The sequence below is a fragment of the Oncorhynchus tshawytscha genome, linkage group LG25, assembly GCF_018296145.1.
Source record: "Oncorhynchus tshawytscha isolate Ot180627B linkage group LG25, Otsh_v2.0, whole genome shotgun sequence".
Lineage (NCBI taxonomy): Eukaryota > Metazoa > Chordata > Actinopteri > Salmoniformes > Salmonidae > Oncorhynchus > Oncorhynchus tshawytscha.
Genome location: NC_056453.1, coordinates 47,748,977 through 47,762,597, shown reverse-complemented (window position 1 = coordinate 47,762,597; position 13,621 = coordinate 47,748,977).

Sequence of the window (13,621 nt, the reverse complement as noted above, 5' to 3'; positions counted from 1 at the left end):
GACACCATGGTTTACAATGGTCAGTAATTATGTCCCTCGTCTCATCAGAGACACCATGGTTTACAACATGGTCAGTAATTATGTCCCTCGTCTCATCAGAGACACCCTGGTTTACAACATGGTCAGTAATTATGTCCCTCGTCTCATCAGAGACACCATGGTTTACAACATGGTCAGTAATTATGTCCCTCGTCTCATCAGAGACACCATGGTTTACAATGGTCAGTAATTATGTCCCTCGTCTCATCAGAGACACCATGGTTTACAACATGGTCAGTAATTATGTCCCTCGTCTCATCAGAGACACCATGGTTTACAACATGGTCAGTAATTATGTCCCTCGTCTCATCAGAGACACCATGGTTTACAACATGGTCAGTAATTGTGGCCCTCATCTCATCTGAGACACCATGGTTTACAATGGTCAGTAATTATGTCCCTCGTCTCATCAGAGACACCATGGTTTACAACATGGTCAGTAATTATGTCCCTCATCTCATCAGAGACACCATGGTTTACAACATGGTCAGTAATTATGTCCCTCGTCTCATCAGAGACACCATGGTTTACAACATGGTCAGTAATTGTGGCCCTCATCTCATCTGAGACCACTTCTCTTGGTCTTCCTCTCCTTTGTCCTCCACGCATTCTGCCTCTCCCTGCCACTCTTCTTTCCCCACCAACCTGTCTTCCTTGGTCCGTGTTTCCAAACTAAATCAATCCCGAAGCCGTCCTTTTTTGTCTGTTTGGTAACAAGACTAAAAACAGGACACTTGGGTTTCAGCTTTCAGCTGAGATTGTCTGTTTGGTAACAAGACTAAAAACAGGACACTTGGGTTTCAGCTTTCAGCTGAAATTGCAGTCAGCTTTGTTTGGAATGATACTTGCAGTATTGCAGTATTGCAGTCAGCTTTGTTTGGAATGATACTATTTTTTACAATTGCTAAACATGCACTTACCTATATTTATATATATTTAGTTCATTTTCTGCTCAAAACCACATTTTGTTCATTAATAAATACCAACTCTACATTTCAAAATGAAAAAAAAAAACTCTATAAAAACACGACTCAATACCGAATCATTCTGTCAAAACACTAGCGTATGTTTTCTATCCAGGAGGAACGTATAGTCACTCATAGCACAACGACTGTCAAAATACTAACAGTTGATGTCATTACAAAAAAACGACATTACTTGTCATGTTTCAGTTCTACCTGCAGACAATAGACAATATTAAATCCATTGTTTTATTATAATAATTTACTTTCCTTTTATTGTAAACCACTCTACATTTTACTGTAATCCACTACATTTTACTGTAAACCACTCTACATTTTACTGTAAACCACTCTACATTTTACTGTAAACCACTACATTTTACTGTAAACCACTCTACATTTTACTGTAATCCACTACATTTTACTGTAATCCACTACATTTTATTGTAAACCACTCTACATTTTACTGTGTAATTGTTGAATGTGTGCATTTTTGGCAACATACTATCTAAAAGTGAATGAGTCATCTTTACTTTATAAAATGAACAGTAGAAAAAAAATAGTAAGTGACTTGAATTGCTGCAGTAAAATGCCTGGATGTATTGGTGCTGGAGTTCCCCGACCTGCTTACTGTTCTTTTCAAAAGGAACTGTGTACAACTGTTTCATTCCAACTCTGTGATTGGTCAGAGTCCGAGCCAATGGCAGTCAGGCTGATGCTTTCGACACTGTGTAATACCAGGTTGTCCTCTACAATTCTGGTCTGAATTTATCTCAGTTTAATTGGATTGTCAGCAATGACCAATCCTACAATGGCATGTTCTTGGTCTTCACTGAGGATCTTTCCTCTCCTGCCCCAGAGAGAGGAAGACGTTGCGTCCTTTAGAGGAACAAAAATACTACATATGTATTTGCATTGGGACTGGTGGCCTACAGTTACTGTGGGACATAGCAACAGTAATGATAAAAGAAGCCCTTGTGAAATGCATTACTTACCTGTTGGTTGGTTGACTATTAAGGATAATGGAGGCCACGGCTGACTCTTTTCAGCAGCCTCTCTCAGTGATAGATCTTGATTTATCACATGGTCTATGACGCTGGCTCTAATTTCATCAGTGACAACAGCTCTCACTCTCTTTTGAACACCACCACACATTCTTACTGCTGTCCCCCTACCTCTCCTTGTCCTTGGTCCTGGTCCAGCTACTCCTCTGCCTGGTCCATATTACTCCTCTGCCTGGTCCAGCTACTCCTCTGCCTGGTCCAGCTACTCTCCCTGGTCCAGCTACTCCTCTGCCTGGTCCAGCTACTCCTCTGCCTGGTCCAGCTACTCCTCTGCCTGGTCCAGCTACTCCTCTGCCTGGTCCAGCTCCTCCTCTGCCTGGTCCAACTACTCCTCTGCCTGGTCCAGCTACTCCTCTGCCTGGTCCAGCTACTCCTCTCCCTGGTCCAGCTACTCCTCTGCCTTGTCCAGACATAGTGTTTTATCTGTCTCTGCTGTGTTGTTCTGTGTCCACACCACTAAATCAATCCAAAGAGTCCCCTTTTTAACTGTGTCTGTCCATGTAATTGAAACTTCAACACCTGGCTATGTCTCCGATTGAGATTGGAATCAGTAAAACAGCTATTTCTCTTTAGGTTCAATCTGCTCATTCAAAACTGCTTATCAGCTGTTTCAATATAGCTTTTTAGCTATTATATTTAATTTGTAGCTATTATATTTAATTTGTAGCTATTATATTTAATTTTTAGCTATTATTTTTAAAGTTTTGAACATTAGATCTTTATTTCTGGCTGTTTGCAAGCATTTGTAAATAGGACAAGCATTTGTAAATAGGACAAGCATTTGTAAATAGGACAAGCATTTGTAAATAAGAGAAGCATTTGTAAATAGGACAAGCATTTGTAAATAGGACAAGCATTTGTAAATAAGGGAAACATTTGTAAATAGGACAAGCATTTGTAAATAAGACAAGCATTTGTAAATAAGAGAAGCATTTGTAAATAAGACAAGCATTTGTAAATAAGACAAGCATTTGTAAATAAGACAAGCATTTGTAAATAGGACAAGCATTTGTAAATAGGACAAGCATTTGTAAATAGGACAAGCATTTGTAAATAAGACAAGTATTTGTAAATAGGACAAGCATTTGTAAATAGGACAAGCATTTGTAAATAAGACAAGCATTTGTAAATAAGATCCATCATTTTGGTATTGGGTAAGCTTATCTGTAAAGATAATGTACGCATTTTTAGAAACGTGTTAAATTGACTGCATATTCTGTGAAAACAACATGAATTATGTTAATTGTATGGTCAACAGACGGATGTTGTGCTAGATGTGTTTAGAGTTTTGAAAATTTGACTTCAGATTGGACGTGTGCTGTAAATATATAGTTTAGCAGGTTAGCAGGTGGTGGAGCATGAATGAGAAAATAGTTGATGGATTTCGGAGAATGTCGACATTGAACACATTTTGTGTGAAATGAAAAAATGATTCAAAGTTCGGTCCGCATCTACTTCTGTTTCGCTGACTGTGTGAAGAGTTTTGACAATGTGACTTCAGATTTGACCATGTTAGCGTTTGAAGAAAAAAACTGCAAAAGTTTAAAGACAGACTATCTTTGTGTCTGGCTCAATCTCGCTCTCTCTCTCTGTGTGTGTGCGGCTCAATCCCACAGGTAGGGTGGTAAAGGAAGATAAACTACAGAACACTAAATCTTTTAATAGACCGTGCCTATAGACTCCACGGAAACAGAGGATGCAGAATGTCACTCCAACTTTTAATTGAAGCTTCTACTTTATTTGACATTATGTAATGCACACATTGGAAGGTTACTCGCTAGCTACGACGTCAAAACAGCCCTAGCAACAGCAAGAAAGTTCAAATATATATAGCCATCTTCTACATGATAATGTATATAATATTCAATAACACTTTTCTACATGATAATGTATATACTATTAAATTATGATATTCTACATGACAATGTATACAATATAAAATAACTATATATTACAGGATAATGTATATAATATACAATAACCATCTACTACATGATAATGTCTATACTATACAATAACCATTTTCTACATGATAATGTATATACTACACAATAACCATCTACTACATGATAATGTATACACTATACAATAACCATATTCTATGTGATAATGTATACGCTATACAATAACCATCTACTACATGATAATGTATATAATATGCAGAACTATATTCTACACGATAATGTATATAATATTCATAACTATATTCTACATGATAATGTATGTACTATACAATAACTGTCTACTACACGATAATGTATATAATATTCATAACTATATTCTACATGGTAATGTATATACTATTCATAACTATATTCTACATGATAATGTATGTACTATACAATAACTGTCTACTACATGATAATGTATATAATATTCATAACTATATTCTACATGATAATGTATGTACTATACAATAACTGTCTACTACACGATAATGTATATAATATTCATAACTATATTCTACATGGTAATGTATATACTATTCATAACTATATTCTACATGATAATGTATGTACTATACAATAACTGTCTACTACACGATAATGTATATAATATTCATAACTATATTCTACATGATAATGTATGTACTATACAAAAACCGTCTACTACATCATAATGTATATACTATAAAATAAGCATTATCTACACGATAATGTACTTCACTTTGAAATGCTGATTTAGAACAGGACATCAGACCAATATGCTTTCTTCCGGTAGTTTGTTTTGGCCGATACACCTGAAAGAGTCGTCATTTAGCAGACGCTCTCATCCAGAGGGACTTACAGTATGATATAACATGATATATTTTCATATTTTTTACGTATTGTTCCACCGTGGAAATTGAACCCACAACCCTGGCTTTGCAGGTGCCATGCTCTACCAACTAAGTCATACGTCCATGATAAAAGGAGAACATTTAAATACTGTGCAACATTGAGGACCCCTCCCTCCCCCCACGCACTTGTTATGTAATACGTTATAAAGACAGTTGTGAAACTCCTCTCTCCAACTGTGGGACTCACATGCTTCTTTCTACACAAATCAATTACCAGTTCAGCGTCAGAGGAGGAGGGAAGCAATTGTGATTAAAGTGGTTTAATGAAAGTGTTAGCGGAACAATCTGTGCTAGATTTAGTTTTATCCTGTGTTGCTATTTAATTAACACTCAAATATCGTTGTCACATACAGTCACATACAGTCGCTGGAGACAAAGTGCAGCACAGCACGGTGCAGATATAATTGTACACTAAGGCCTAGCCGTGTGTTCTACTGTAAATTGTGTGTGTGTGTGTGTGTGTGTGTGTGTCAGTGCTTTACTTGGACAGATATAGGAGCTGTTGCTCATTTTGAGTGCTGGTAAAGTTTACATTTAGGTGCAGGAACTCCGCAATACTTTTGAGCTGACATCGTGTAAGAGGTGTACGAATTCAAGCAGTAGAACATTTGAAGCGCTGGTACTCAGTTCCCGATCAGCTCTTGCCCAAGTCAAGCACTGTGACCTTTACCCAGAAATACATTTTGAAATGTATGATTATTATTCATTTAACCTTTATTTTATAGAAAGGTGCTATATAAATACTGAAGGGTCACCTGAACCAGGAAATAAGTCTAAAAAAAGAATGTTTTGAGTGCTTTTACACAATGTGTGAAACTCCCAACAAGACACTTCAGAAAAGTGTTCAAAGTTTAAAATAAAATAAAAAGTAATGTATTTAAATTAAATGTTATACACTAAACAACAAGACCAACTGATATGTCCAGTAACAGTTTGGACACAACTACTCATTCAAGGGCTTTTCTTTATTTGTACTATTTTCTACATTGTAGAATAATAGTGCAGACATCAAAACTATGAAATAAAACAATCATGCAGTAACCAAAAAAGTGTTAAACATTTCTAAATATATTTATAATGCAAATAAAATTGTTAAATTACAAGCCTAGTTGGTCAGCAACATTTCCGCTAGTCATGATTGGCTGAGATAATGGGTGGACTGGACATGCAGAGAGATACATTTTGGATTGGTCTGCCTTAAACAGTAGCATGCTTCTGTCTATTTGAGCTGATCATTGTGTAATCCTGTGGGTTTGGGTGTAAAATGGGTGTAAAATGGGTGTAAAATGGGTGTAAAATGGGTGTAAAATGGGTGTAAAAAACACAGCTTTTTTAAAATGTATCATGTATTAAAACTGCACCACGTTTTGAAATCAGTGGAAGTCGAGTATGAATGAAGATGGAGAAAACACCTGTCTCCGGATTACATCTTCAAACTGACGCACCCAACAGGAGAAGTGTCAATCCATGAATGTATATGGGTAAGACAGTCTAGATAGCAACATTTTTAGATATTACACATTTGTAATTTTTGACAGAAAGTGGTTAATTTCAAGTTCAATTGTATTGTTAGCTAGCTAGGTAACGTCACGTGTATGATGTTATTATTCATATCTCAGAGCCATTTTCTTGGCTAGCTGTAGCCTAATGTTAGCTCGCTAACATTGAACATGGTTTCTTAGCTACCTGCAGATTCATGCAGGGTAGTAACATCAAGAGTTGGGATTATGGTTCATTGTTTACTAGCTACATGTCTTATCAAAAGACTCCACTATGCAAGTCACAATTTCGGGTGCATTCGTAATTTCAGTTTGGCCATCTACTCCGATTTCAGAGCACCCTCGTCTGAGTATGCCAGAGAATAACTGATGAATTTATGAATGCTCAACACGTGTTGAATATGGCCAGTGTCAGTATGCAAAAACACATAATTAAATTGTTGCTAGCAGCACAATTACAGTCACCAACGTCCTGGATAACATGAAAACAGCCTAACCTGTCCTGCTAGGCTGAGTAAAATGGTCAGAGTGGGGTGTTCTCTCATTATGTGTCTGGAAGTAGCTAGCAAGCTAACCAATATTAGCCAGTTAGACTCGGTTCTTGACTGCCGTTGTGAAGTCAGAACGTTTGGATCAACCCTACTCATTGGCCAGAGCGTCCAGTGTACGGTCTGAACGCGTGACACTCTGAATTTACAGTTGCAGTCACCAATGCTCTGGATAACATAACAGCCTAACCAACTCTGCTAGGGTGATGAATGTTCAATGAGCTGTTCTCTCATTTGTGTCTGGAAGTAGCCATAAAAACAAATCAAAGTTAGCTTGGTTGCTTAACTGCTGTTTTTAGGACAGAACGCTCGGATCAATCCTTAAAGAGATGGGTGGGGCTAAATCTTAAGAGCGTGTGAACGATGCTGAATGGGTGTAGACAAAGAAGAGCTCTCCAGTAGGTACCAAAACATTCAAGGGACATTTTCTCAAAAGTGGGGTTACAAGTTTATCAACTTTCAAAGCAGAATTACTTTCCCATTGTTCCTCAACTGTATGAAATACCAATTTGTAGTCTCTACCTTTATCCAATGTAAAAAACATAATTTCAAATTTTGCTACATAAGACCGATTTTAGCTGGTCGGTCACATCTGACCAAGGAGAGTGATGGTGCTGCATCAGATGACCTGGCCTCCACAGGCACCCGAAGTCAACCCAATTGAGATGGTTTGGGATGAGTTGGACCGCAGAGTGAAGTGGGAACTCCTTCAAGACCGTTGGAAAAGCATTCCTCAAGAAACTGGTTGAGGGAATGCTAGGAGTGTGGCAAGCTGTCATAAAGGCAAAGAGTGGCTACTTTGAAGAATCTAAAATCTAAAATATTTTTTGATTTTTTTTTAACACTTCTTTGGTTACTACATGATTCCATATGTGTTATTTCAAGTAGAATATAGTCAAAATAAAGAAACACCCTTGAATGAGTAGGTGTGTCCAAACTGTTGTCTGGTACTATATATATATATATATATATATATATATATATATATATATATATATATATATATATATATATATATATATATATATATATATATATATACATATATATAAAAGAAATATATATAAATGCAATATGAATATGTATAAATACATTATAAATATATATATAATTATATTTATATATTATATATATTATATTTAATTCATTTTGCATTTATATATATTTATTTTATATATATGTATTTAACTAGGCAAGTCAGTTAAGAACAAATTCATTTTTACAGTGACAGCCGACCAAAAGGCAAAAGGCCCTGCATAAAAAAAAATATATATAAATATAGGACAAAGCACACATCACGACAAGAGAGACAACACAACACTAAATAAAAAGAGACCTAAGACAACAACATAGCAAGGCAGCAACACATGACAACACAGCATGGTAGCAACACAACATAACAACATGATGGCAACACAACATGACAACAACATAGCAAGGCAGCAACACATGACAACACAGCATGGTAGCAACACAACATAACAACATGATGGCAACACAACATGACAACAACATAGCAAGGCAGCAACACATGACAACACAGCATGGTAGCAACACAACATAACAACATGATGGCAACACAACATGACAACAACATAGCAAGGCAGCAACACATGACAACACAGCATGGTAGCAACACAACATAACAACATGATGGCAACACAACATGACAACAACATGGTAGCAGCACAACATGGTACAAACATTATTGGGCACAGACAACAGCACAAAGGTCAAGAAGGTAAAGACAACAATACACGTGAAGCAGGCACAATTGTCAGTAAGAGTGTCCATGACTGAGTCTTTGAATGAAGAGATTGAGATGAAACTGTCCAGTTTGAGTGTTTGTTGCAGCTCGTTCCAGTCGCTAGCTGCAGATAATTGAAAGTACAAGCATCACAGGGATGTGTCTATATATATTTATATATAATGTATTGATTAAATCCCATGAAATAATATAAACTTTATGAATATAATAAATCAAAAGGTTTAGCTTTTACTGATCATTCCCAAAAGGCAGGTATTACTATGAGCGATAGAAGGTTTCCCAAAACAAATAAACATCCTTTAGCCAGATATCACCAGGCTGAGTGCAGTTCTGTACACCATGTCCCGGACTAGGCACACACTTTCACTGATGTGCCAGACAGACAGACAGACAGACAGACACATTTTTAGACCTCATTATTAACATGTTATAAAGACCGACGAAGTGTACGTGAGAACATAAAATTGTTTCATTTACTGTACTGTTATACACATACAGTTCATCCCAAAGGGCATTACCCTGCACTGGCGTTTCAATGTGCCACTGTACTTTGTATTGTACTGTAATGTGGCTAAATGGAAGAGAAAGATCTCTTTGAAAAGTCACTTTCTGTAAAAACAAAGTACAACTATCTCTCATTCGCGGTCTTGAACCGCCGCCTGAATCCTGTTAGCGCTAGCTAAGCAGATAATTGGTCATTATGTAAGATGGAGTAATTATTCTCTTTGTCCACTTTTAATGATCACTGCATATGATAATGGTCCTGATTAATCCTTGATTGTAGCTGGAATCCATTTGGGATCAAACTCATAGTTTCTAGTGTAGACATTATGTCCAGGTGAGGAATCCATTTGGGATCAAACTCATAGTTTCTAGTGTAGACATTATGTCCAGGTGAGGAATCCATTTGGGATCAAACTCATAGTTTCTAGTGTAGACATTATCTTCAGGTGAGGAATCCATTTGGGATCAAACTCATAGTTTCTAGTGTAGACATTATGTCCAGGTGAGGAATCCATTTGGGATCAAACTCATAGTTTCTAGTGTAGACATTATCTTCAGGTGAGAAACTTCTGAGTTTGACTCTGTTGTTATGATTCCGTGTTTGTTTCTATTGTTTTTTTTGTTTTTTCACATTCAGATCCAAGGTTGGCCGTAACCTCCTTGACATCAGAATTTCTGCAGGTGACAACACAGCTGTAGCTTGAGGAGTGATCCTGTAGCTAAACAAGAATCTAGACACCTTCGTCTCAATGCTGTCCCCTTGCATCTTCCTCATCCCCTCCTTCAAGGGTTCCATAATTTGACCTTTTGTTATTCCTAATCTATATCAATAACCTTGTTGCTGGGTCGTCTACCGTACTTCCCATCCTCTTTGCTGATGATACCAATTAGATTTTATCACACAAGAACTTTGATTCACTAATTAATGAATCCAACATTTTCATAATGTTTCCAGATAAATAAATAATCTTTACATGTAAAAATAAATCCAACTTTATTCTATTAAAGACTAACAAATATATTGTTTTAAAAAAAAGAGCCAGAATCTAAATTGGTGTGAATGAAACAGAACAAGTCACATCCACTCTGTCACTGAAGGGCCATCCCCTATTAACACAAATTCATGCACTTGTACTTGTAGGCACTGAGCTGCACACCCCGACATTGACATCTTGGAGTGACAATTTGTGGTACCGGCTTAGAGGCTTATGGTCGGTCACAATAGTAAATGTTCTCTCGTATAAGTACTTGTGGGATCTCTGTATTCCGAATAGTGACAGCCAATCCTTCCTTGTCCAGCTGGCAGTAACGCTGGCGTGAACTCAATAGGTGTCTCTGCTCCATTCTCCATCTGGTGTGATAGAACTGCCCGACCCACCATTCGATGAGGTCTCTGTCGACTGAGTTGTCCAACAGCACCTCTGCTGATTGCAATAACTCCTCTGACTTTGCGAAAGCTTCTTCCTGACCATTTCCAGGCCACGTCCTTCTGTAACAGTTGATGCAGTAGAGCTAGGAGGGTATGCCCTGCAGAACTCCCTCCAGGGTTCTTTGGAAGACAGCCAGTTGTGGAAGACACCCTGAAAGGTAAGCGTTTTACAGGTAAACATCCCTCTGTGGGTGTTTTATCATCAGGTTCTTCTGTGAAGCTTTATCCATTAGCACTTGCTGATATGCGTGACTCTCGTCCTGTTTTGTGAACTGTTGCCCTCCGGGTTAACGTTGAAAGGAAATCCTCCACTTTGGGTATTAGGGTGATGCTCCAGAGAGGAAACTCTATTTACAGTCAGCTTATAGTCACCGTCTCATTCAACCATCTGGTGTTACCCAATCAGAGAGCTTGACAGGAATAATTATCGCCTCTGTTAAGACTCTGTCCATTTCCATACCCACTTTAGACTTCATATGGAAGACTGCATGTGGAACTGATCTGGGCCTATAGAATCTGGGAGTAGCATCTGCAGTAACATGAGTGGTGGGCTTGGGACCCCTTTTAATGTCCCTAATTCTGCTTTGAAAACACTTGCTGCAGTGTAAACGTCTCTGCTGTGACAGGTTTGATTTAATTTCCTCCAACCATCTTCTCCCTAGTAAGCTGGAGCCACCAGTAACTTCCACTACTAAGAGAGGCAGACTTTTATTTTCTCCTTGATCTTCCACTTGAACATCAGCAACTCCTATCGCAGTGATTTTCTCCCCCTGTGGGAGTGTCTCTCAGATTATGCACATCACTTTTTTTTTCTCCATTTCTCATTGATTTTGGGACCTGTTTCATCAGTGTACCACTATATCCTGTGTCTATTTCAGACTATACGTTGAGAACCGTTCTGTTTCTGCTCACTCACTTTCACTCACTGTCACTCACTTTCACTCACTGTCACTCACTTAAATATGAGCAGCCTGGTCTCAGAGCATTTCGTATGATTCTGTATGTAAATCCGACACACTCCATTTATGATGATGTGTTACATTTCTTATAACTGTGTATTAATTTGTGGATGTCCATCATCCATTTCATATCATATGTTACGAATTACAATCCATACAATAAGTTATGAATTTGATAAACATACAATATGTTACGAATTTGATAAACGTACAATAAGTTACGAATTACAATCCATACAATATGTTATGAATTTGATAAACGTACAATAGGTTATGAATTTGATAAATGTACAATATGTTATGAATTTGATAAACGTACAATATGTTATGAATTACAATCCATACAATATGTTATGAATTTGATAAACGTACAATATGTTATGAATTTGATAAACGTACAATATGTTATGAATTTGATAAACATACAATATGTTATGAATTTGATAAACATACAATATGTTATGAATTTGATAAACGTACAATATGTTATGAATTTAAATAAAGTATGATATGTTACAAATTCTAGATAGGTGGTTAACATTAGCTAGCTTGCTAACGTTAGCTAGGCTAGGGGTTAGGGTTAGGGGTTAGAGTTAAGGTTAGGGTTAAGTTTAGGTGAAAGGTTAGCTAATAGGGTTAGGGTTAGGGTTAGGGGAAGGCTTATCTAATAGGGTTAAGGTTAGGGTTAAGTTTAGGTGAAAAGTTAGCTAAAAGGGTTAAGGTTAGGGTTAGGTAATAGGGTTAGGGTTAGGGTTAGGTAATAGGGTTAATGTTAGGGTTAGGGGAAGGCTTAGCTAATAGGGTTAAGGTTAAGGTTAGGGTTAGGGGAAGGATTAGCTAATAGGGTTAAGGGTTAAGGGAAGGCTTAGCTAATAGGGTTAAGGTTAGGGTTAGGGGAAGGCTTAGCTAATAGGGTTAAGGTTAGGGTTAGGGGAAGGCTTAGCTAATAGGGTTAAGGGTTAAGGGAAGGCTTAGCTAATAGGGTTAAGGGTTAAGGGAAGGCTTAGCTAATAGGGTTAAGGGTTAAGGGAAGGCTTAGCTAATAGGGTTAAGGGTTAAGGGAAGGCTTAGCTAATAGGGTTAAGGTTAGGGTTAGGGAAGGCTTAGCTAATAGGGTTAAGGTTAGGGTTAGGGAAGGCTTAGCTAATAGGGTTAAGGTTAGGGTTAGGGAAGGCTTAGCTAATAGGGTTAAGGGTTAAGGGAAGGCTTAGCTAATAGGGTTAAGGGTTAAGGGAAGGCTTAGCTAATAGGGTTAAGGGTTAAGGGAAGGCTTAGCTAATAGGGTTAAGGGTTAAGGGAAGGCTTAGCTAATAGGGTTAAGGTTAGGGTTAGGGGAAGGCTTAGCTAATAGGGTTGGGGTTAGGGGAAGGGTTAGCTAATAGGGTTAAGGTTAGGGTTAGGGTTAGGGTTAGGGGAAGTCTTATCTAAAAGGGTTGGGGTTAGGGGAAGGGTTAGCTAATAGGGTTAAGGTTAGGGTTAGGGGAAGGCTTATCTAACATGCTAAGTAGTTGTAAAGTAGCAAATTTTCTAAAATGCTGTGGGTTTGCAAGACATTCGAGTAATTTCCTTTTTAAGTATCCATCTGCTTTATGGAACTTGTGGTTCATATTGATAACTTTGGAGGTACAAAGTATGTATCTTCTGTATAGTTTGGACTAAATTGGAGGTTATTCCAGTAGATTCCCTGATATATAACGAACACATAGCCTACGCACTGGTGCAAGCAATTGATACTGAGTTATGGCAATCGACTCGTATTGATGATTTGAAAAAAAATAAAAGATGAGAAATGTCTTACATTTAATTGGAATGGGATGAAATTCTTTATTACTGCCAATATAATTGGCATGCAGAAGAAAAACATCTAAGATGTTAATTCAAATCAAATCAAATTTTATTTGTCACATACACATGGTTAGCAGATGTTAATGCGAGTGTAGCGAAATGCTTGTGTTTCTAGTTCCGACAATGCAGTAATAACCAACAAGTAATCTAACTAACAATTCCAAA